Source organism: Myotis brandtii, unplaced genomic scaffold, assembly GCF_000412655.1.
Source record: "Myotis brandtii unplaced genomic scaffold, ASM41265v1 scaffold351, whole genome shotgun sequence".
In the NCBI taxonomy this organism is placed as follows: domain Eukaryota; kingdom Metazoa; phylum Chordata; class Mammalia; order Chiroptera; family Vespertilionidae; genus Myotis; species Myotis brandtii.
Genome location: NW_005363502.1, coordinates 1,622,496 through 1,648,108, shown reverse-complemented (window position 1 = coordinate 1,648,108; position 25,613 = coordinate 1,622,496).

The window sequence follows — 25,613 nt, the reverse complement described above, 5'->3', positions numbered from 1 at the left end:
TCTCTCTCTCTCTCTCTCTCTCTCTCTCCATTTCCTTCTGTCTTTTCCTACACCTATCCCCTCCATCTCTTCCTATCTCTTTCCCTCTTTCCACATGACAAAGAATATAGACTTCTAAAAAATATTTTTTTTTAAATCGCCAAATACCTATAATTATAACAAACAGCAAATATAAACTCTAAGGAAGATGAAGCATCTGATTTTCAGATTTACCACATTATAATATTCTAATTACCTAGTTGTCAACCAAAAAATTATGGAGCATGCAAAAAAATAAGAAAGCATGGCCCGCCTTTCATAAAAGTAATAAAGGGAAGCTAGCCCTGAGAAAGCACGTGCATTTGACTTATTAGAGACTTTAAATCAACTGTTTTATATATACTCCAAGAGCTAAAGGAAACCAATGAAAAATTCTTAAGGAAACTAGAAGAGCAACATATGAAAAAATAGAGATGATAAATAAATATAAATTATTTTTTTAATAAAACCAATTCTGAAACTGAAAGTAGAATAACAAATGAAAAACAAAACTCCCTAGAGAGTTTCAGTATCAGATTGGAGCAGCAGAAGAAAGAGTCAGCAAACTTAAAGATAGGTCAATTGAAATTATCCAGCTTGAGGACCACAAAGACTGAAGAAAACTTAACAGAAACTAAGGGACCTGTGGGACACCATCAAGTGTACCAACATATGTAACATCCTCTTAAATTCTTCTATTGTTGAGGCAATCTTAGATGTTCAAAAATCTGTTTAGTTTAGAAGCTCAAGTAGTTTGACTGAAGGGACACTGATTTCCTCAAGTACAGAGAATTTCTCTGGAAATCCATATTCTGGGTCTCCATTCACCTTTAGCAAAGGGAAGAATGTCCCAGACAATGGGCTTTTTATATTACTGTACCATAAATCTCCATGACCACCAGTGTAAGGAAAAGATGAAAGTAAATTTAAGTAAAGTGTTCAAATTAAAATTGGTAATTGTCCTACTTCCCTGACTATAGTATAATCTAGAGAGCTATTTGCCTTCTGATTCAGCCTTTAATAAGGATACATATAAAGTGTTCAGGGGATTATAACTGTATAACTAGGATCATGAGAGATTATAGAAACCATCTAATATGTGCAATATTTTAAGAATATGTTTAGTTTGGGAAATTGAGGTGATTCTTGGTAACTACATTAAAATAATTTCACAGTTAAGTTAAATCAAGCTTACACTTATGCTCTGTTTAATTTGTTTATACAATAGGTAGAAATTTACAGAGTTCTAATTTATAGGGAGGTAAATTTCAATTCAGTTGTAATAATTAGAACTCTGGGATTAAAGGAAGAAAGAAAAGAATTTCATGTTTTTATGAAGAAGTAAGCACTGAATCATTATTTTTTTCATTCATTCATCAAACACTTATTCATTCAGTGCATACTATGTGATAAACACTATACTAGATGTGATGGTTTCAGTGGTGATGAAGCCAATGCCAATTATCCTCAGTAACTACTGAAATTACTCAGGTGTTTTAAATCAAAATTATAGGTACACAGAAAGAACACTAAATTTTTGCCCAAAGTGTGTGTGTGTGTGTGTGTATGTGTGAAACTATACATATGTTTTGGAGGGGAGGAAAACAAATTGTACCTTTTATCAGATTGTTACAGACATCAATAATGTAAGAGGGTTTTCCAAGTTTCCTCCTAATTTTAACATTCAGAGTTTAATATTATTATGAAATATCATAGCCAATATTCTACTGATCTCTCACTCACTACTTTCTAAAATTATCCCAATATACTGGCTAATATTCAAATTTTACTTTAATTGTAAGGATGGAATGCACTCATTTAGATTATGACAATGCCATTGATTGAAATGGTAAAATAATAAATCACAGCTTGAAAAGGATAGGAGGAGATGTTTTCTTGTGTTTCCATGTACATGAAATGTTAAATTTAGACAAGCCTTTAAGGTAATGCTGAGTTGGGGGTTATTGCCCACCTGTATATTTGAATTTTTAAAAATGTATGTTTAAATGCATATGAGCACATATGTACATGTGTATACAGCTATAAGAATGCATTTTGCAATATAAAAATTTCAGCCTAAAAATAAAAAGGAATAGGAAATTTGCAATTCAAAAAAGGCCACTATGTCTAGAAAATCAAAATTTGTAGGGTTATCTCCCTGGAAAGCAAGGGTAAAAAAAAAAAAAAAGGAAAGATAATTGCATTGCAATTCAAGTTCCAAAGCACAAAACTCTATCTAGAAAATCACAGTCATCATGTGCATGAATAAAAATTTGCTATTTCTTGGAGACTGTGATTAAAAAAATAAAGTAATATCAGGGAGAATATTGAAGCTGACAGTCCAAATAGAGGAAAAAGTTAACTGATTCTTCTAACCTCTTAGGAGATAGCATCAAGGTTGAAAATGTGTTCCTTCAGTTACTTTTCCTAGAGAAAATAGCAAAGGGTGAGATTCTGGGGGAATATAACTTTAAGAAAGCCATGGAAATAAGCACCGGCCGATGTCTCTTGGGTCTAAAACCAATCAAGTCTGGCTTAATAAGAAACAGGCTTTAGAAAAATGTAATATTCTATCCACATTTTTTTGGCCATGAGACATCTGTGTTTTTGCTATGAACAAATGCTTTTGTTATTTTAATCTAGTAAGAAAAGTGGTAGAAAAGTGAGGGTGCCTAGAAAGGAAAGGACACAATCCTGATATATATGTTCTTATCAGACATCATCATCCACTTTGCAAAGATTTAAGCAACTAAAGAGAAGGGAATATAACCCTGAGGTGTATTTATAGGAAAACAAAAGGTTTAAAGTTGTCTTCCAGTATTCCTTTCCTAGGCTCACAGTGATTCCATAACAAACCACGGCACGGGCAAGATGGGATCCCAGCAGTTAGCAATACACATGTCCAGGACGTTACAGCTCAACAAAGAAACCATAAATTAGGAGATATTAACATATTATTAGCATGCCACAGCCATGTTTTGTGTGGACTAAGCCAAACATGACCATATATGGCTGGTGGTTAAATCAATATATATTAGGTTAATTCACTGAATGATGCTGGACAAAGTACCTAATTTTCTGAGACCCTGTTCCTTCTTCTGCAGCATGATGATGTGTGTGCTATGATCCTGTGTTTCATAAAGTGTTTGCCAGCTGATCTTTATAGTATACTAGAGGCCTGGTGCACGAATTTGTGCACCGGCAGGGTTTGGCCTGGCCTGCGGGGATCGGGCTGAAACCGGCTCCCCTACATCCCCTGAGAGGTCCTGGATTTCGAGAGAGCGGTTCCCAGGTGACACACCCTGGAATCAGGCTCCCTCTTCTCTGGTTCCAGGTGCATCACCTGAGAACCGCAGCTGCCAAGTCACTACAGCTCGGCAGCTCCTGCATTGAGTGTCTGTCCCCTGGTGGTCATTGTGCATCATAGCTACCAGACGGTCAGCCAGTTGGCTGGTCACTTAGGCTTTTATATGTAGTAGTATAGATGAGAATAAACCAGGTACATGGGGGATTGGAAAATGTGAAAATACAAATTTCTGTGTTCCATTCCAAACTTAGCATATCAGAATCTTTAGGTGAGGATTGGGGTGAGCCTAAGAAACTTCATTTTAACAAATCCCTCAGATAATTTTTATACACATCAAAGTATGAGAACTACTTATATAGTTATAACCCCCCCACCCACCCCTTTCATGTATACTCTTTGAGAATTATAGCTCTCATTTTTAAACCTTGCAGAGAGGCCAGTTCTTTTCAAAGGGAAGGCAGAGACCATTTCAATAGCAAGGTTGATTTGAGTGAATTTCCCCCATCTCCTCAGCTCTATTTTTCACAGTTCCACAGGCTCAGTTCTTATTGTATTATGTTCTCTTTAAGTTGCCCAGCCAGTATTGCTCAGTGGTTAACCATTGACCTATGAACCAAGAGGTCACAGGTTTGATTCCTGGTCAGGGCACATGCCTGGGTTGCGATTTCCATCCCCAGAAGAGGACATGCAGGAGGCAGCCGATTGGTGTTTCTCTCTCTTTGATGTTTCTATTTCTCTAGCTCTCTACCCTCCTCTCTAAAAATCAACAAAAACATATTTTAAAAAATAATGTAGTATTATCCAATGTCTATCCAAGACAGAATATATTTGATTGGGGGTTGTTGGTCATTTTAGCAATGGGTGAGTGTCCAACAGGGACCAGCTGGTCTAGAGGATATGAAGAATCCAATAAAAGGGTAATATGCAAATTGACCCTAACAGCAGAACGACTGGGAATGACTGGTCACTATGATGTGCACTGACCATCAGGGGGCAGACACTCAACGCAGGAGTTGCCCCCTGGTGATCAGTGCGCTCCCATAGGGGAAGCTCCACTCAGCCACAAGCCGGGCTGAGGGGTGTGAGTGCAGCGGCGGTGGTGGGAGCCTCTCCCACCTCCTCAGGAGTGCTAAGGATGTCCAACTGGGGCTTAGGCACGCCAGTCAGACATCCCCCGAGGGCTCCCGGGCTGCCAGAGGGATGTCTGACTACACAATGAGTGGTTGATGCTTGGGGGAGCGGGTCTAGGCCAGCAGGTGGACATCCCCCGAGGGCTCCTGGGCTGCCAGAGGGATGTCTGACTACACAATGAGTGGTTGATGCTTGGGGGAGCGGGTCTAGGCCAGCAGGTGGACATCCCCCGAGGGCTCCTGGGCTGCCAGAGGGATGTCTGACTACACAATGAGTGGTTGATGCTTGGGGGAGCGGGTCTAGGCCAGCAGGTGGACATCCCCCGAGGGCTCCTGGGCTGCCAGAGGGATGTCTGACTACACAATGAGTGGTTGATGCTTGGGGGAGCGGGTCTAGGCCAGCAGGTGGACATCCCCCGAGGGCTCCTGGGCTGCCAGAGGGATGTCTGACTACACAATGAGTGGTTGATGCTTGGGGGAGCGGGTCTAGGCCAGCAGGTGGACATCCCCCGAGGGCTCCTGGGCTGCCAGAGGGATGTCTGACTACACAATGAGTGGTTGATGCTTGGGGGAGCGGGTCTAGGCCAGCAGGTGGACATCCCCCGAGGGGTCCCAGACTGCAAGAGGGCGCAGGCTGGGCTGAGGGACCCCCCCCCCCATCCCAGTGCATGAATTTTCATGCACCGGGCCTCTCGTTGTTTTATAAAGAAGTCTTACTGACACAAGAGACATTTAATGTTGGTGGGGCCTTTATCAGTCTATTAACTCTCGAGTCAGTTTGAATTCTGATAAAAGGCAGGGACAAAATTTGTTTTATTCTTTGTGTACCTTCTTCTCATGGATAGAAGTGCCATCAAACCAGAGTTTACTTTTCTATTGCTTAATCACTTTCGCATCAACAAACACTTGCTGCTATGTATTATTGCTAAACCTGGTTTTTATTCTATAGTTTACAAAAGTCACTATTAAATTGGGCTTACACGGCCAACACTGTTTTAAATACCTTTATATTGCCCAATATCTATAGCAGGTGCCCAATAAATACTTGTCCCTATCTTCCCATCCTTAGCAATCACATGCTAGCTAGATTCTTCCTAATTCTCAACTGGATTATTGTAATAATCCCATAACTAAATTCTGCCAATCTCATTTCTTTATGTTTCAGAACAGATATATCTTGCCAAAGCACTTCTTTGTTCAACTATCTTTAATGATACTGACAATGAAATTATAGCTATTCCTCATCTAGAATACAAAACTTTCCATAATCATGTTCCAGCTTACTTGCCTAGTCATTTTTGATAAGTGGACCTTTAGAAAGCAAGGAGTTGGTTCTGTGACTAACCCAGGAGTTGTGCCCTGGGGAAGATTTGATGAAAATTTGGCACAATGAGTGGTTGATGCTTGGGGAAGTTAGTATGGCCTCAAGGAAGGGGCCCCAACCTAGATATTTGCTTCTCTTTCCTATCTCATTACCCAGTTTTGTACCTGTGGAAAAGCCCCTTAACCACATGGCACCTGCATTTCTTTACCTTTAAAATGTAGGTAAATATGCCCGATCCCAATCTTCTCAAATGTATTGTTACCAAGATCAATGATACCATCATCTTAAACGTGTTCTGTAGCAAAAGATACTGAATTTAGCACTTTCTAGAGTCCCCAACTACATGTGATTTGCAAATATTTTCTTCCACTCTGCAGCTTGTCTTTTCCAACTTCTTAACAGGGTCTTCCCTAGAGCAAACTTTTCCATGTTGACAAGATCCAATTTATCAATTTTTTCTTTTTTAGGTCATACTTTTGGTGTCATGTCTAAGAATGCTATGTCTAGCCCTAAATCTCAGAGATGTTCTCTTATTGTTTACTCCATAAGATCTACTAGTATAATTCATATCTAAACCTAATTTATAATTTATACTTAAGTGGTCCATTTAGAGTTAATTTTTGTATAGAATATGAGGTGTAGGTTCAGGTAAATTTTAATTACCTATAAATGTTTAGTGGCTTCAGTATCATTTCTTCAAAAGGCTTCCTCCCATTCACTTGTTGAATTTCCTCCTGTGTTTGTTAAAAATCAGTTGTGTGGAGATGTATTTCTGCGTTGTCTATTCTGTTGGATGTCAATTACTCCACCACTATTCCACTCTCTTAATTACTGTGGCTGTAGTAAGCCTCAATACCAAGTAAAGGGATTTCTTCCAGTTTCCTTTTATAAACTTGTTTTTCTATTCCAGTTCTTTTGCCTTTCTGTAGAAATGGTAGAATAATCTTTTTTATATCTATAACGATAAATTTTTTTAAAAAAAAATAATCTCTCATCTCTCAACAGCACCTACCCAGAACTTAGCCTCAGGAATAGGTTAGTTGGTGGCAAGAGGAGAAATGCTGATGTCATGCTCCTCCTATGAGCTCCTCCTCCTACTTAGAAGGAGGTGTGCTGGACTGCTGGGAGAGGGGAGGAAGGGGGTGGTTATGGTTGAAATAGCATAGACTCTTGTTTTCCCTACAGAATCTGTATAGATTTTCTTGAGTAGATATTTTCTTCATTCATATTCCCTGTAGACCAGTTCCAGAGACTTTAAATGGTTGTTGTTGTTGTTGTTCAATTTTCACCAGTTTCAATGGAAATAAGGTCCACAGAGCATCTCACATTGTCATATTGGAAGTCCACCCTCCTTGATGTTACATTTTACCATTTCCAATTATTGGTATGGTTTCTGGATCCCAACTAAAACAGGTGATTCATGGAAATTAGATGACATCTAACTTAGATGCCCATGTACATTCTTCATAGTGTAATAACCATGCATGTATTCTTTAAATAAAAGATTGCAGAGAATGCAGATAGTGACTTTTAAAAGTAACATGGCATATATTGTGCTTCCTTGAAAGCATTCCTATTGCTTCTTTTCTAGTCAGTTGTACTGATCAGCACTGCTTCCAGTGTCAACAAAAGTTAATAAGTTAGACTAAGTAACACTACAGAAATACTGTGAAACATGCCACTTACAGAGACTGACCTTATATTAAATTATACACTTGCTATGGGATACAAAGAAGGCAGCAAGAAATCAAAGAGAAAGTATTAAAACAAGTCAAAATGTGTCAGAAGAGAAATTTAATTTAGTTTAAAGTCTTTTCATGTAAGCTGTAAGTCATGGTAATACAGACCTTATAAATGATGTTAAAGCTATAGGCATGTTTTAATGGAAAATCAAATGTAAGAATTATAAAAATTTCACATTGAGATTTGGCAAGTGAAATACTCTATATATTAAGAATTTAGTTCAGTGATAAATTGTCTATTGTATTCATGCTTTCTGTTTAATAATTAATACACTTTTAGCTTGAAATAACCTACATAGAATTACATTTTAAACGGAGTAAAAAATCTTTTATTATAGTGCCAATGAGAGAAAAATAAGATACCTGGAGATTAAAAAATTTTCCTATTTTTCTCACAGTAAGTTTTCTCCAATTATTTTAAGTCAGTTTTCTTTTTTTAAGAAAAAGAAACCACAAATAGAGGAGAATATTCTGGAAACCTAGAGTCAGGGTTAGAGGTTTTCTGAAAAGTTGAAGCGAATGAAGAATAAGAATGTGAGAGGTGAGTAAAAAAAAAACTTTAGATGACCCTGTGAATATTTCAAGGTCATAAGAAATTTTTCCGAGATCAGAACTTTTGTCTAAAACACATTTAATTTATAGCTAAAATAATGTAATTGAGATCTCTCCTTTTCAGTTTTGCTATGCTTTATTCACCATTTCTGAAGTACTGGTGAGTAATTTTGCTCAGATGTTTTGCTAAAACTTTTGGCTGTCACTCAACTCCAAAACTGCAAGAATTGACATTTTTATGAAATGATCCCCTGAAACTGCTGAGTTTTAAACTGAGGTTTTAGTATGAGAAGATACAAGCTTTAGTTTCATAATGAAACTCAAGCAGCTCAGTTTAGTCCAAGTTTCACATGAACATAAAACCCAAAGACTAAAGAAAACAATCACTAAACTTGATACATTCAATCCAAAGTCATACCCTACTTTACTCTCAATAGCGTGCTTTTAATCTTATCATTAAAATCCAAATATCTGGAATGATGTGTGAAAAATCACAATAGGTCAGAGCCAAACTATCCATTACCAGAATCATATTTTTTCTTCATCTCCAAACCATAATTAAATCCCAGATATGAATTTGTGTATTTATCCATTCAGCAACCATTTAGTGTCTACTATGTGTCAGGCAGTGTGATATGCTCTGGGCCTAGTTGAATAGGGCTAAAGGTGGGAGAAATTATCATACAATGTGATAAGTGTTAGGTTTTTGGAATAACAGGAGAATAAAGGGATAGCATATCCATTACACAGATCAAAGTCGAGTTGAGAAGGAGAAGATATGTTGTTGTTGTTTTGATGGGGGGTGGGGGGGCATGTGGCTCGGAACAGAGTTTGTGGAAATAAGCAGTAGGGAGATAGGCAGAAGGAAGACAAGGGATTCAGGCAGATATTTCAGGCGAAATAGCAGAAAGAATGAAGACATGGAAGCATGAAAGAAATAGAACTGGATTACAAGTAGCTAGGTGTACATTACAGGAGCCCATGGCACAAGGGTGGAAGATGTAGTTAGAAAGGTGGAGATAGGCCAGTTAGTGGAAGGCCTTGTATACTAAACTCAAGATTTAAATCCTAATTTGATATCTTAGAAAAAAATGATAAAGAAATTTGAGTAGAGAGGTGACATGATCATAGTGGGTTTTCGAAAGATGGCTCTGACGGCAATGGGGAAGTGGAGGGGAAGGGGGAGACTGGAGGCAGGTAGCAGTTAGGATGCTCTTGCAGCAACATGAGAGGGAAGTCAAGACAGGAACCAATTAGTGTCAAGAAGCACATGAACATGAAAATATTAAGAAATAGATATTAGCGTTTGCCATCTAATTAGGTGAGAAGAGACATAATCTAGGATGCTGAGATAACCATTTTGGTTCCAGGAAGTAGGTAAAGGGGAACTAAAAAAAAAAAAGGAAGAACAAATTTATAAAATGGGGACATTCATTGAATCATGAATGGTGTGATTTACATAAGAAACTTTAAATGGAAATATCCATTTGGCAGATAGTTGTGTGGTTCTAGAGCCCTAAAGAAGGTTTGCAGCTGTGTATTCCGGTGTCACACACTACATGGTATGTAAAATCATGGGTGAGTTGCTTGCTTATGGAATATAGACCTAGAAGAGAAGCAAAGTGAAATTTAAACAACAAAGATATTCCATGGGCAAGTGAATAAGGAGGAAACGGGCATGTCTCAATGGATGGAAAACACACACACACACACACACACACACACACACATCACTGAGAAGGAGCAGCCAGGAATCAATGAAATGGAATCAATGAAACGGAAATGAAAGTTTTACAAAGGGAGTGGAGAAAGTGTTTCCTTCCTTCCTTTCCTTCCTTCCTTCTTTCCTTCCTTCCTTCCTTCCTTCCTTCCTTCCTTCCTTCCTTCCTTCCTTCCTTCCTTCCTTCCTTCCTCCCTCCCTCCCTCCCTCCCTTCCTCCCTTCCTTCCCTCCCCAGTGCCTCATTGTGCACCTGGTGTGAGCCAGCACATTCCAGCAGCAGGGGTGCAGAGCCTGCAGCACAGAAAGTCCTTGCCCCCAAGCTGCCCTCAGATCACATTTGCCAGGAGGCTCCTGGAGCACTGCTAGTTCACGGTAAATAAGAGGTACTGTGTTTACTTGGCTCCTTTGAATGAAAAAGAAACTCCACAGCCCTGCTTCAGAGTAGAATTTTAAAAGTTGTTTAACATTCACTCAGTATAAAACTCTGAATTCATGGGGGATGAGTTGAGCTGTATCCCTGAGACCATTCAAGGTTCACTCATTATCTCAATGATGAATGGATAAAGGACTTGTGGTATCATATTGTGTGTGTGTGTGTGTGTGTGTGTGTGTGTGTGTGTGTGTATTCCAAAAATGTATATACACACTTTGAATAATTATAAAAGCAGTGTTTATTAAAATACATTGCATTGTCCAAATTGAGCTATTGGTTGTTAATGTATTACACATTTTAGGGGACACCATATATATGTGTATATATATTAATCAGTCATAAAAAAACAAGGAAATTCTACTATTTACAACAATGTGGAAGTAATTTGAAAGCAATTTGCTAAGTGAAATAAATCAGACAGAGAAAGACAAATACTGTATGTTCTCACTTATATGTGGAACCTTAAAAAAAGAAAAGAACCTACCAAACTCATAGAAAAAGAAATCAGTGTGTGGCTATCATAGGCAGAGGGTGCAGTGAGTGGGAATTGGAGGAATCTAGCCAAAACATACAAACTTCCAGTTCTAAGATAAATATGTAGCAGGGATAATGTACAACATGATGCTCTATGATACACAGAAAAGTTAAGAGAGTAAATCCTAAGTGTTCTCATCACAAGAAGAAATATTTTTTCCTTTTTCTTTCTTTCTATCTTAATTATGTATATATGAAAAGATGGGTGTTAGCTGAACATATTATGATAATCATTTCACAATATATGTAAATAAAAACATCATACTGTTCTCCTTAAACTTACATGGTGATAAATATCAATCATGTATTAATAATATGGGGGTGGAAAAAGAATTAAATTCTTATTTTAGGTTCATTAACCTACAAATACATCATAAGAAATTGTCATTTTACACAACTTTCTGACACTTTTGCCCAAAAAGGTAAATATTGTGTTTTTATTTTTTTACAATTACTTCTTGCTTCAATGAAAAGCAAAAAAAAAAAACAACAAAGAAAAATTAGAAATTAAAGAGAAATCTAGATTAGACATTATTTGTTACCTTCTTTTTGCTTACATATTTAATTCTCTCAAATTCATTTAACTTTGACACTAAAATAAAAAATTACAATGCATTTGATTCAAAGTAATCTACTTTTTTTTCTTTATTTTTTTCCATCACCATTTATCCCCCTATACCCTCTTCCACCTCTACCCACTCTCCTTCCCCCTGTATTTACCTTTTTAAAAAAATATATAAAGTACCAGATGATGTAAAGATTAGAACTAATTCAGCCATATATACTCTGCCCTATGGGCCTTTATGCTTCGTACTTCTTCATGCAATTATTAGACTTTAGTCTTATTTTGTGTGTAATGTTTCATTAATAGAACATTAAATGTTGCTTTAAATACCATATTTCTTTTATTTTAGTATTTTGCCTTCTTCAGTCCTTCCTCCTCCCAGGCTTCCAATCCAAAACTTAGAAGCAAACTTGCTTTTTCCTCCTGAGATAGATTTGTCCTACACATGAAAGTGATTGAGCAGAAAAGGGTCTGCATGACACATTCTGAAATAGCATTCCAGAGTACCTTTCCAGTTGTCACCGTCTGTACCCTCCAGAAGTATGGTTTCAATTTTGCTCTTGTAATATGAGTCAAGCTATGTTACCAACACATATTTTTCCCTGTCATAACATTTCACTTATTCTGTATTCTGTAGACAGTTTATGGGGTGCATCTTTCCCCTAGTCTTATTGAAATGGTATCTTCTTGCTCTTTGAATTCATTTTTCATTACGGAGGCAAAGGCAGATTCTGTGCCCAACAAAAAGAAGCATCTGGCTTACAGATTTGTCATCATTCCCGAGTGACACCCCTGGTAGTGAAAAGCAGTCAAATGCCACTTAGGAAAGGTGACGATGCCAGCTACTCTGCCGCCCTGCAAGTACTTTTGGAGTCATTGGTGATGTGTCCTTCAGCCCCACCCGGAGAATTAATGGAGCATGTAATATGCAGAGTAGAAACAACACCTCTCCTCTGCTTCAGAGGTTCCATGAATTCACAGATCTGGTGTTGTAAGTCCCAATGGACACTGAGTGGACCATCCAGGAAGCATATATAGTTCCCTTCGCTTTAGTGTTCTGGATTTCATAAAATTTTGTCCAAAATTTGAGCAATTCTCTACATTTAAAAAATTCAGAGGTATTGATATGCTCTTTTTAGATCAAGCAAAATATTACATCAAAATGCCAACACACCATACTGGCTTTATCAGCAAAATAATTCTTTTCTAATCTTACTCTCAGGACAGTAAATATTTCCATTAAGATTGATCACTTTTACCAGAAAAGGTGCTAGATCTCATTGTTTTGTAAAAAAAAAAAAAAAAATGTCTACTTCAAGTCAAAATAAAATTGTTCATCACTTACAAAATATAAATAAGCAAAGAAGGCCACAAAGAAAGCAAATGAATGTTGATATCAAGCATAAAATAAACAATAAAACCTGGCATATTTTATAAGGAAATCTAGCCAGAGTAATATCAGGGGAAGACAATAAAGTGTAATAAATAATAAGATAATTTTCTTACATTTACATTACAGTTTGTAGTATAAAGATGATTATGGAAGAAGTAAACTACCAAGCGTTGACCTCGAGTTATGTCACAGCCACAGAGCAACCACCATGCTGTTTAAAGCAGGTGGTGAAAACATGTGAGTCAACTGTGGAGTTTGATACAAAGAGCATACATAAGGAATGTGGAATTTGACTCAGACAGCTTTCACTTTTGGTAAATACTACAGGATCTTACAGGCCAGGGGGTTGTTACTAAATGTTTCCTAAGGTTTATGAGGGGCTCCTTCCGCTTACAATGTTAGGCTTCTTGAAAAAGAACTGTGTCACGTATTGAACAAACGACACGTTTATCACACTGATCATGTGCTTTTATGTGTAGGGTAGGAAAAGAACTGAGAGTGGGAAGAGGAGGGAAGAATGTGGTATCTATAACAAATCCCTCCCAGCTTTGAGCCCAAAATAATGTAAGAGGAGATCATCAGCAAAATATGAATAGCAATAATTTTCTTTAAAAAAAAAAAAAAGAAACCAAGGGGAAAATAAAATGAAAATGAAAATAGCTTGATATAGAATAAAGTAGATACATTAAAATCAAGAGTAAAAATAATCAAATTGATGCCCCAGGTGCAAGGAAGGTAAAAAAAATATTTTAGAGCTCTGAGAAACATTTGAGAGCTAAATTAAACAGACTAAATTAATCTTTGAGCAATTTTCTTACTGGGAAAGACAGGATTCATTTTTTTTCACCTTAGTGAATTTATTAATCTCCCCATGGGCAAAAAAGTCATTTACATTTTTTAAATACAGAAAGATCTGTGGATTACCAAAGAAGCTTTATAAGATATGAGTCATCATCACAAGTATGTGAACAATCAGGTTTTCAATGTCCTTTAAGTTTATACTTGTGTGTAATTTTAGAAATCTTTTATGTAAATTTCAATATTCATAGCATTGCTTTCCCAGAGCAAAACAGGAGGGGTGAGTAAATTTTTCTAAGGTCTTTTACTTATCATTAAATAAAATGTGAATAAGTAATGGATTGTATTATATGCACATTAATTCATTTTACACGGAAATAGAAAGTATATGAGATTGCTTCAAAATTATTAACTGATTCCCATAGTTTCAATTTTACCAAAAAAAAAAATGATCCATTTAATTTCCTACACACAGAGTATTTACTTTTCTATTTTTCCCAGAAAATAAAATAATTGCTCCATTTCCATATTTGCCAAATTAGACCATTATTGAGCCACCAAATAAGTGGCAGGAAACATGTTTCAAATGAGAAATTTTGACTCCATACAACTCCAGAAGTTAGTGGAAGATAATGTCTCCAAATTCCCTGTAGGTGTTAATTTTCAGAGTTTAGAAACAAGAAATCAGAATTCCTGGGAAATAGCAGGAATTCCTAAAATCTTAAGTATATATCTTTAAACAATTGTTTAGTAAATTTAAAAAATGTTAAGTTTAATGGCATTCACAAAACACTGTCACCTTTAGCAAAATACTCAAATAATGAAAAACTCCCATGGACATTTTTAGGTAGTATCTGAATAACATAATATTCAGATCTATCAAAGGCATGTGTAAAAACTGCCAATTAAATGACACAGTTTGCTTCTAAAACTTGTTATTTCTTGTGATACCACCAAAACGATTTGCATAACCTACATGCATAACCTTATTAATATTTAATTTGCCACAGTGATTCACCATTAGCCAGATAGGACCATGAACATAAAGTTAGTTATAAGAGCACGAATTACAAGGAGGCTGGTATATGGACACCACCTCTCTCCTACCTGACCCGTGCTCCTTCCCGGAAATGCCAACTTTAACCTTCCACTCCACAGAGGCAGCATTTCCTGCTCTTGCTTTTGACTTCATAATGGTCGATTTCTTCCAACCAGTAACACCTGTATAGATGGTTAAACTTTCAGTCTCACATCAAAACTATAATATTTTTCTTCATTTTCCCAGTTTTTTGACTAATTTTCCTCATGATTCAGAAAACATTTCAAATTTCAAAAAAAAAATGCCCAGTGGGAATTTCTACATAGAAACACTAGCTGGAGGTGTATGTAACATGTGCAGGTATGTAGGTATATGTGCATTGAATGTAATACAGGAAAATAGCATTTTCTTAACTAATAGTGACATACATGACACCTCTACCACTACCCAAAGTTATTTGACAAAACAAGTTTAATCTTTCTCACCTAAAATAGAATCATTTATTACTTATTGATTAGAGAAAAGATGGAGTGAAGGAGCAAAAGAAAGCAGGCAGGGAAAGCTTTCAGAAATTTATAAAACTATATCTTTGTTTTAATTTCTGAATTACCAACGCTTTCAGAAGCACATTGATGAATCTGAAGTATTTCTTACACATTTTAGGTAGAACATAGCATTTTGTTTACATTTTCAATGATTTTATCCTTTACTACAAAATTCATCATCTTACTACAATAGTAATATAACTGCTAATTTTTAACATACGAGTCCTTTGGTTGATCTCTCCCCCTTACCCCCACCCTCCCCTACCTTCACTCTGAGGTTTGACAAGCATTATGCTAAGTGAAATAACTGCTAATTTTATAAAATTTGATCAAAGACCCTTAAGTGGATAGGTGTTATATATAAGTGTGTGTGTGTTTTTAAACCAGGGCTCAATTTCCTGAAAATTCACCAATCCCATAATTTTTGAAAAGTAAATTCACAAGTTTCTACATTTTTATGTGAAGACTGATTTTAAGACTGTATGAGACAAATTAAACCCACCTATAGCCAAATTCAGCATATAAGGTACTAATTTGAGATCTCTGAATGTGGTCACTACAGCACAGCCAGAAACAGAAGGCAAGGCCAGGAAAAGGGTGAGGCCCATCGTTCCAAGCAAGGAGCTTGTCAGAGTGCCTTGGTGACTGTGGAATGCTTTGTGAACTATCTGAGAACAGTCATGCCTATTTGTTTTGTACATAGCAAGGCAGTAATTATAGGGATCATGACAATTTCTTCTCAACTTCAACTTATGGTGGTTAAATTAGCTACATCTAGAAATCTTTTCCCATTTTGGTGATGACATACAGTTTACAATGTAGGAAGATGGAAGCACAATTTCCATCTCTATTTTCCTAAATATCAGCTGATACTTTCTATTTATTTTTTACAGATGTCCCCTCTTTCTCTCCATTGACCCCCTCCACCCTGCGCCAGTCCCTCCACCCCAGGCCTTCACCACCCTATTGTCTTGTCCATGAACGCTCCCCCGCCTTCCCTCTGAAATGCATCAGTCTATTCCATGCTCCCTATTGATTTCTGAAACAAGGACTCATTTGCTGACGAGAGTACAACCTTTCCTTTTGCCTTTTAGTTGTCCTTGTTTTAGAATAATACTTTCCCAATGTGAACTCAGGAAATGCTCAATAAAATGTATCCATTCTTGTGGAAACAAATTCAAATGTAAACCACATGCTCACAAAAACGTATGCCACAGAACAGAAGATGAATATTAAAAAAAAAATACAACTACTTGGCCTATATTCTGGAGACAGCTACAACAGAGATGGAATTCCCTTTGAAAGCTCCAGATGTGATGTTTCTGACCAGACTATATAACAACAGCTACTTAAATAAGATTATGTCCACACTCTATAATGAGTGACTCCCTCCCAGATGTTAGTCACAGAGTTAGCAAACTGGGTCGAATTTTGCATAACTTTTGTTCCTCAACACAATTGGCAAAGTGAATCATCTCTGGCATCAATATACTAGTACACTTTGCAGTCAAGCAAAACTGGAGCAGGAGGAAGATGATTCACTCGGAGCACTGTTCACAGAGGGTCTAACAGAATATTCTGCCAAGTCAGTTTTTATGTGAGAGTCTACTGATACCTTATGGGGCGAGAGAACCACATGGAAGGGAATGATGAGTAACGTGTTGTTAAGGGCTGAACTGTGTCTCCTCCCTCCAAAATCCATATGCTGAAGTCCTAATGCTACCTCAGAATGTGACTGTAGAGATAAGGCCTTTAAAGAAGACATTAAGCTGAAATGAGGTTGGCAGTGTATGTCTTAATCCAATCTAACTAATGTCATAAGAAGAGGAAATTCGGATACACAGGGATGTAAGTACACAGAGGAAAGACCACGTGAGGACCCTGTGAGGAGGTGGATGTCTGCAAGCCAAGGAGATAGACTTCAGGAGAAACCACCCCTGCAAGCACGTTGATCTTGGACTTCCAGCCTCCAGAATGGTGGGAAAATAAGTCCCCCTTGTGTGAGCCACCAATTCTGTGGTCTTTTATTATGGAAGCCCTAGCAAAATAGGATGCATGTATTTGGCAATTAGGTTACAAGGGAACAGCCATGCAAGGCATCTATTTTCTTTCACAGATGTGTCTTTATCCCCCCATTGTCCCCTCATTCCCCCAGTCTTGCCCTCACCCTCACCCCCCGTTGTCCGCGGCCCTCGCTTATGCTTATATGCATGCATACAAGTCCTTTGGTTGATCTCTCCCCCTTACCCCCACCCTCCCCTACCTTCCCTCTGAGGTTTGAGCATTTGATCAATGCTTCTCTGTCTCTGAATCTGTTTTTGTCCATCGGTTTATGTTGTTCATTATAGTCCACAAATGAGTGAGATCATATGATATTTATCTTTCTCTGACTGACTTATTTCACTTAGCATAATGCTCCATCCACGCTGTTGCAAATGGTCACAATTCTGGCTCTGCAGAAGGTGTGGTTTTAGATTCAGGACTACTAACCAGGGAGCATGATTCCTATGGAAAAAACAGTCATTCCATATGTCAGTTGAAATTTCTGTTATTCTTAAAATCTCTGCTGGTCAGATTTTAGAAGAGGAAGCAGATAGTTAAGTTTGGTGATGTTTGCAAATAAGTTACTATTAGAATGGAATCATTTGTACTCCCCAAGTGAAAAAGATATAATAGGTCTGCAAAACCTCTGGAAGGGTGAAAGACATTTAAAAATGAAACTTCAAAACACTCTAAGAGGTGAAAGGTCTTTGATGTTTCACTTTTCTGATGTAGAAGACAGATGTTTACCAACAACAGTTAGAAAGCATACAAAGAACAAAGGAAGCATCGTCTAAAACAGGGACATTGTGACTAATGCTACAGTTACACATACATGAAAATAATCATTGGAACAACCAAAGTAGATTCACATAACAATCAGAGGAAATGGCCCTTGCTTCTGAGAAGCAAGTAGTCTCTATTTAATAAAATATTGAAGAAAAATAGATCATAAATAAATATATATTTACAAATCATTTTAATATTAAGGATAAGTGACTATCTCTGAACTTTATTTGTACTAACTGTTTTAAACATTTTGCAAAGGGATCTCGCTCATTGAAAGCATTATAATAACCAATTTCCTATACTATTCCTATATCTCATAAAAAGAATAAATAACAGGAAGAGGTGATTAAGATTTTCACCAGTTTTATAATTTGTTATCAACTCCATTACAGCATAACTCACATTTTAAAAATGCACCCATTTAAAGTGAGCAGTGTGATGAGTTTCGCAAATGTAAACATCACCACAATAACATGCAGAATATTTCCATCATTCTAGAAAGTTCCTTTGTGCCACTTCCCAGTCAATTCAGCCCACCTCTGGCCCTAAGCATCCACTGATATGCTTTCCATCACTACACATTAGATTTTCCATTTCTAGATTTTCATAGAATTCAATATTGTACTTTGTGCCTGCTCTTTCACTTTGCACAATGTCGTTGAGATCCACACATATTGTGGTATATATCAGTAGTTTGTTCCTTTTTATTACTGAGTAATAGCCTAGTATGTGAGTATTACCACAGTTTTTTTTATTCATTCATCAGCTTATGTTCATGGGTTGTTTATAATTTTTGGCTACTATGAATAAAGCTACTACAAGCATTCATGTGCAAGTCTTATGTGGACATATATTTCCATTGCTCTTGGGCATATACCAAAAAGTGAAATAGCTAAATCATATGGTAAATATATGGCTAACATTAAAGAAACTGCCAAACAGTTGCCCAAAGTGAGTGTATCATTTTACAATCGCACCTGAAACCTATAAAATTTCAAAAGCCAACACTTTTTATTGCTACTGTTTTTAACTTCAACTATTCTAGTTTGTGAGTAGTGGGACCCCATTCCGCTTTAGATTTGCATTTCTCTGATGGCTGATGATGTTGAGCATCTTTCCGTGTGCTTATTGGCCATTTGTAGATCAGCTATTCTGAAGCAACTGTTCAAATCTATTGCCCTATATTATTGGATTGATTTTCTTTTTATTATGGAGTTGTATCAGTTATGGCTGTAAGTCTTTGGTCAAATGTGTATATTGCAAGTATTTCTCCCACACTGTGGCTTACTTTTTCATTTTCTTAATGTAATCTTTCAAAAAGCAAAAATTCTTAATTTTGATAAAGTCCAATTTATCATTTTTTCTTTTATGATTAATGCTTTTTATGCCTTAAAAAACTCTTTGCCTATCTCAAAGCTATGAATATTTTCTCATATATTTTATTTTAGAAATGTTTATCATTTTAACTGTTACATTTAGGCCTATGATTCATTTCAAGTTAATTTACACCATATGCTATAAGAGTCAAGTTCTTTTTTTTTCTGGTTTCATTATCACTTGTTAAAAAATATATTCTTTATCCACTGAATGCACTGACATTCTTGGTCACAAATCAATATAACTTATATGTGTGATATGTTTCTGAACTCCCTAGTCTCTACCATTTATTTATATGTCTATCCCTGTGCCAAGCCACACTGTCATTATTACTCTCCCTTTATAATAATAAAAAACATATTTAACCACTCCATTGGCTCAATAATCTGAAAAAAAGTATTTGAGAGTTACCAAGCCATGTAAGGGACAGATTTGGTAATATTACCTCCAAATTATAGAGACAACTCTAATCTCCTTCAAATTATAGTAGTCCCCTTCCTCTCTGTGAGTTAGCTTTATGCAGTTTCAGTTAACTAGGTCAACCATGCTCCAAAAATATTAAATGGAAAATTCCAGAAATAATTCATAAATGTTAAATTGTGCACTGTTCTGAGTAGTGTTATAAAAGCTTTCACCATCCTGCTCCATCCCACCTAGAACATGTATCCACCCTCTGCCCAACATATCCATGCTCTGTACCCACCCACCTGTTAGTCACTTAGCCGTCTCAGTTACCAGATTGACTGTCACAGTATTTCAGGGCTTGTGTTCAAGTCACCCTTATTTTACTTAATAGTGGTCCTAAAGTGCAAGAGTAGTGATGCTGAAAATTTGGATATGCCAAAGAGAAGCTTTCCTTAAGTGAAAAGGTGAATAGAGTACAGTATTTTGAGAGAGAGCGAGATTACATTCCCATAACTTTTATTATAGTATAGTATTATAATTATTCTATTAGATTATTAGTTATTGTTGTTAATCTCTTATTGTACCTAATTTATAAATTAAACTTTATCAAAAGTATGTAAAAATAGGGGAAAACATAATATATTTAGGGCTCCGTACTAGTTGCAATTTCAAGCATCCACTGGGGGGCTTGGACCATACCTCCTACAGATAAGGGGGATAGTGTACCTATAAATAGAAAAATGAACATCCAAGTTCATAATACCCAGCTCCAGAACCAAGGCTTGTGGGACAGTCATGTAGATAAGAGGAAATGACAGCATGGAGCCTACAGATGACAGAACAGAGAGAAAATCAATCCTAATAGGAGAATGCCATCCTTACTGGAAAATAATTCAAACATGTCTGAGTTGTGCTATGAAAACAGTGCTATCAGGAATTCAAAATGAGGATAAATTAAATCTAAATTACAAGAATCCCAGAGCAGAAGTGATTTAAATGAAAAAGGGACATTAATAAAAAGCCAAAAGAATGAAAAAGTAATTTTAAAAAATGGAAAGAATCACAGAGAATGTGACAGAAGTAGAAGATAGGCAAAGAAGGTACAATACATACATACAATTATCCATGAAATAAAGAAGAAATCAATGGAATATAATTAATATACAAAAACTCTAGAAAACTTTCTGGAAATAAAAGAAGATCTAAATCTACATATTGAAAGTCTCCACTCTATCCTGAGAAAACTGATGTATCCCAATAAAACTAGACTTGAAACAAAAGTGAGTAAGAAAGATATCTTAAGGGATTTAGGAAAAAATGATAGTCATTCAGAAAGGGAGGAAAACTCTGTTGACAAGACTTATAGGTAACCACTTACAAAGCAGGAAAAGAGAGGACCAGCATTTTAAAGAAATTCTACAAAACAAGTGAATTTCGTATCCACTGAGCTATTGTTTAGTACCAAGGAAAATCAATCTGTTGACCACTGACTTCCTGACAACTGCGTATTAGGCAATACAAGAATGGAGCAACATTTTCAGAAACTCAATAAAATAAATTTGGAGCCAAGAAATTTATATTCAGCCAAGCTATTCTTCAAATGTCAAGGCTATTAAAAGGTAGTTATAAACTTACAGGATCTCAAAAATTGCTCTATTCATGAAGCTATCTTGAGAAAGACACTAGAGGATGAGTTTCATCTAAGAAAGCACTTAGGAACTTCAGCAAAAGACAAATGAATTTTATTACTTAGACCTTTAAGACAAAAAAGTGTGAGACAAAGGAGAAAAATAATATGTAAATGTTAGATAATCTGGCAAAGTGAAAATAAGACATTTTAAAATAAACAGAGAAAAAAGGAAGAATGTAAATAAGGTCAATAACTGCTATGTAGGTAAGTGGTGGAAGTTAAAAGGTAAAATAGAAAGTAAACAACTAATCAATAGAATGAAAAATAAAGAAGCAAGTATAAATTTAACCACTACAATAAAATTTCAAACCATTCTTAATACCAAAAGAATTTTTAAGAGTAAATAATCACAAAAAATCAAAGACTATAAGTATATAACATTATGTATATTATGTTTAACAAAAATAAAATTACATAATTGAGACATAATACCCATATTAATAACTACAAATGGACATTCTTAATTTGTTTAAATAGACTCCCAAATCCTATCTAATAAAATAGTAATATGTAAATTGACCATCACTTCAACACACAAGATGGCCGCCCCATGTGGAAACAAGATGGCCACCACAAGATGGCCGGCAGGGGAGAGCAGTTGTGGGCGATCAGGCCTGCAGAGGATGTCAGTTGGGGGGGATCAGGCCTGAAGGGGAGGGCTGTTGGGGGGAACCAGGCCGGCAGGGGAGGGCAGTTGGGGGCAACCAGGCCTGCAGGGGAGGGCAGTTGGGGGCGACCAGGCTGGCAAGGGAGGGCAGTTAGGGGTGACTGGACCAGCAGGGGAGGGCAGTTAGGGGTGACCCGGCCGGCAGGGTAGGGCCGTTAGGGGTGACCAGGCTGGCAGGGAAGTGGTTAGGGGCAATCAGGCAGTCAGGCATGTGAGCAGTTGGGAGCCAGCAGTCCTGGATTGTGAGAGGGATGTCCGACTGCCCGTTTAGGCCCAATCCCACTGGGCAGTCGGACATCCCTCGAGGGGTCCCAGATTGGAGAGGGTGCAGGCTGGGCTGAGGGACACACACCCTCCCCACCATGCACGAATTTCATGCACCAGGCCTCTAGTAGGGTCATAAAGCAAAATTCAAGGCTATGTTACACACAAGAGACATACCTAAAAAAAAACATCTTCAAAGTGCAAAAAAATAAGAGATGAGCAAATATATACTTGGAAACTGGAAATAATAATGACAAAATTTGACAGCGTAAAATTCAGACCAAAAAGCATAAAACACTATAAAAAGGAACTTCATAAGGCTAAAAGCAAAATTAATAACAAAGATCTCACAGTTATGCACCAAAATAACACAACTAACTTTATAAATCAGAAAAAAACAGCAACAGATGAACACAGAAGGTAAGGGCAGAAAGATACAAAAAGTAGATTCTTCAAAAACATGCCAATAAAGAAAATTCAAGGCTTCACTGGTAAATTCTACCAAACATTTAAAAAAGAATTAATGCAGCCCTAACTAGTTTGGCTCAGTGGATAGAGCGTCGGCCTGCGGACTCAAGGGTCTCAGGTTCAATTCCGGTCAAGGGCATGTACTTTGGTTGCGAGCACATACCCAGTAGGGAGTGTGGAGGAGGCAACTGATCAATGTTTCTCTCTCATTGATGTTTCTAACTCTCTATCTCTCTCCCTTCCTCTTTGTAAAAAATCAATAAAATATATTTAAAAAAAAAGAATTAATGCCAATCCTTCCCAAACTCCTCCAAAAAATACAAAAAAAGGAAAAACCTCTAAACTAATTTTACTAGGCTAACATCACTCTATACCAAAACCAGACAAAGACACCACAAGAAAACAGCGGCCCTTATCCCTGATGAACACAGATTTAAAAATCCTCAACAAAATATAAGTAAACTGACATCAACAATACATTTAAAGGATCATACACCATGATCAAGTGGAAATTATTTTAGCAATGCAAAGCTGGTGCAACACCTATAAATAAATTGATGTGATACATCATATTAACAAAATCAAGGATACAAAGCATATAATTGCCTCAATAGTTGCAGAAAAAGCATTTGACAAAATCTAACAGACTTTCAAGATAAAAACTCTCAGCAAAGTGGGTATAGACTCAGGGAATATACCTCAATATAATAAAGGTCATATATGGCAAGCCTACAGCTAACAGTATGCTCAACAGTTCAAAGCTAAAAGCTTTACCTTTAAGATCAGGAAGAAGACAAGGATAACCAGCTAAAACAAGGGCCAGCCAACTTTTTCTAAGGAAAGTCAGATAGTAAATATTTTGCTTTTGTGTATTAAGAGGTGAAATTGAAGATTTTTGTAAGTAATTACATAACAAAAGAAAATTAATTTTCACAAAAATTTTATTGATGAATTAAAAATATAGTAACTAGTAGAATTTTTGTAACACAAGTTGCACACAGATTGAACAGAGGTTTTCTAAAGAGAAATATGAAATTATTTTTCTGGGAAATAACACCTAACTTAATAGTATTAGTGGTCCCTATCATGAAAATCTATTAGAAATGTTAAAATATTTTCCAGAAATTACCTGCTAGTGAATAATGCAATGAGTACCATGCATTTTCAAAACCTTATAAATTTTTCCACTAAAATTTTACTATACTCTACATATTGTTATCATCATCAGATATAAGGCATCTTTACACATTCCACTCCAGGTTGTAGTGAGTTAGAGTTTTCTCAAACTTTTGAGGTATTAAACAATATCTTTGAAAATATTTTTGCTTGTGGTTGTTTCATGCAGACTATTCATAGGGGCTAATTCTTCAGTCAACTGAAACTTGACATTCACTCTTCAAGGAAATGACAATAATTCACATTTAGCATTAAATACTCTGAAGTATTCAAGAATCAAATAAAACCATCTATAATAATAATAAAATCATAATATGCTAATTAGACTGGACAGCCAAACGACCTTCCAGACATCCTTCCAGATGACCTTCCTGATGAAGCCGGGGTTACGAGGGCCAAGGCAAGCCGCCGTGGCTGTGAGGCCTGAGCCCCTTGCAAGAATTTTGTGCATCAGGACTCTAGTTTAAAATAATTTGCCTTATTTCTTTTACTTTACATCCTCTATAATAAAAGCCTAATATGCAAATTGACTGAATGGAGGAACAACAGGTTGCTATGATGTGCACTGACCACCAGGGGGCAGACGCTCAACACAGGAGCTGCTCACAGGCCCTAGGCCAGCCAAGGCGGATGCCAGCTTGGGGTCCCCCAATCGCCCCACTGGTCACCCCGCAGATCGGCCCTGATTGCTGGCCAGGCCTAGGGACCCTACCCGTGCACAAATTTTATGCACCAGACCTCTAGTTTGGAATAATTGTAGATTGATAGAAAGGCACAGAGATAATACAGTAAGGTGCCATGTACTTTTCACCTAATTTCTCCCAATGATTACATCTCACATAGTTATACTATATACTAATAATACAAGAAAGTGATATTGATACAACATGTGTATATAATTTTTGTTTTATTATTACATGGGTAAATTAATGTAACCACTACCACACAATCAAGCTATGACATCACCACAAAGATCTCCCATGTGCTATCCTTTGAAAGTCATAGCATGGCCACCACCACCACCACCACCATCTCGAACTCCTGACGATTAATCTCTTTTGCATCTGTATAATTTTGTAATTTAAAAATATGATATAAATACAGCATGTGACCTTTGAAACTGAGTTTTTATTCCAACTGCATAATGCCCCGGAGATACATCCAAGTTATTGAACATTATCAATATTTTATTCATTTTTATTAGCTACTCCACACTCTTTTAGACTATTGATGGACATTTTGGCTGTTTCCAAGTTTGGGCTATTATAACTAAAGTTGCTATGAATAATAGAATATAGGTCTTTGTGTGGACTTAAATTTTTATTTCTCTGTAATAAATGCTCAGGAATTCATTTGCTGACTCATATGGTAAGTGTAGGTTTCGTTTTTTAAAAAACTGCCAAAATATTTTCCATAGTGGGTGTATACCACTTTACATTCCCATCAGCAGTGTATGAGGCATTGAGTTTCTCCACATCCTGAACAGCATTTGGTATTGTCACTATTTTTTTTTTTTTTAAATGTCTTTTAAAATTTTATTATTTTTAAAATCTTTATTGTTGAAGGTATATGTATATGTCTGGTATTAATAGAAGGCATAAATACTTAGCAACACTGTCTTTTTTTTTTTTTTTTT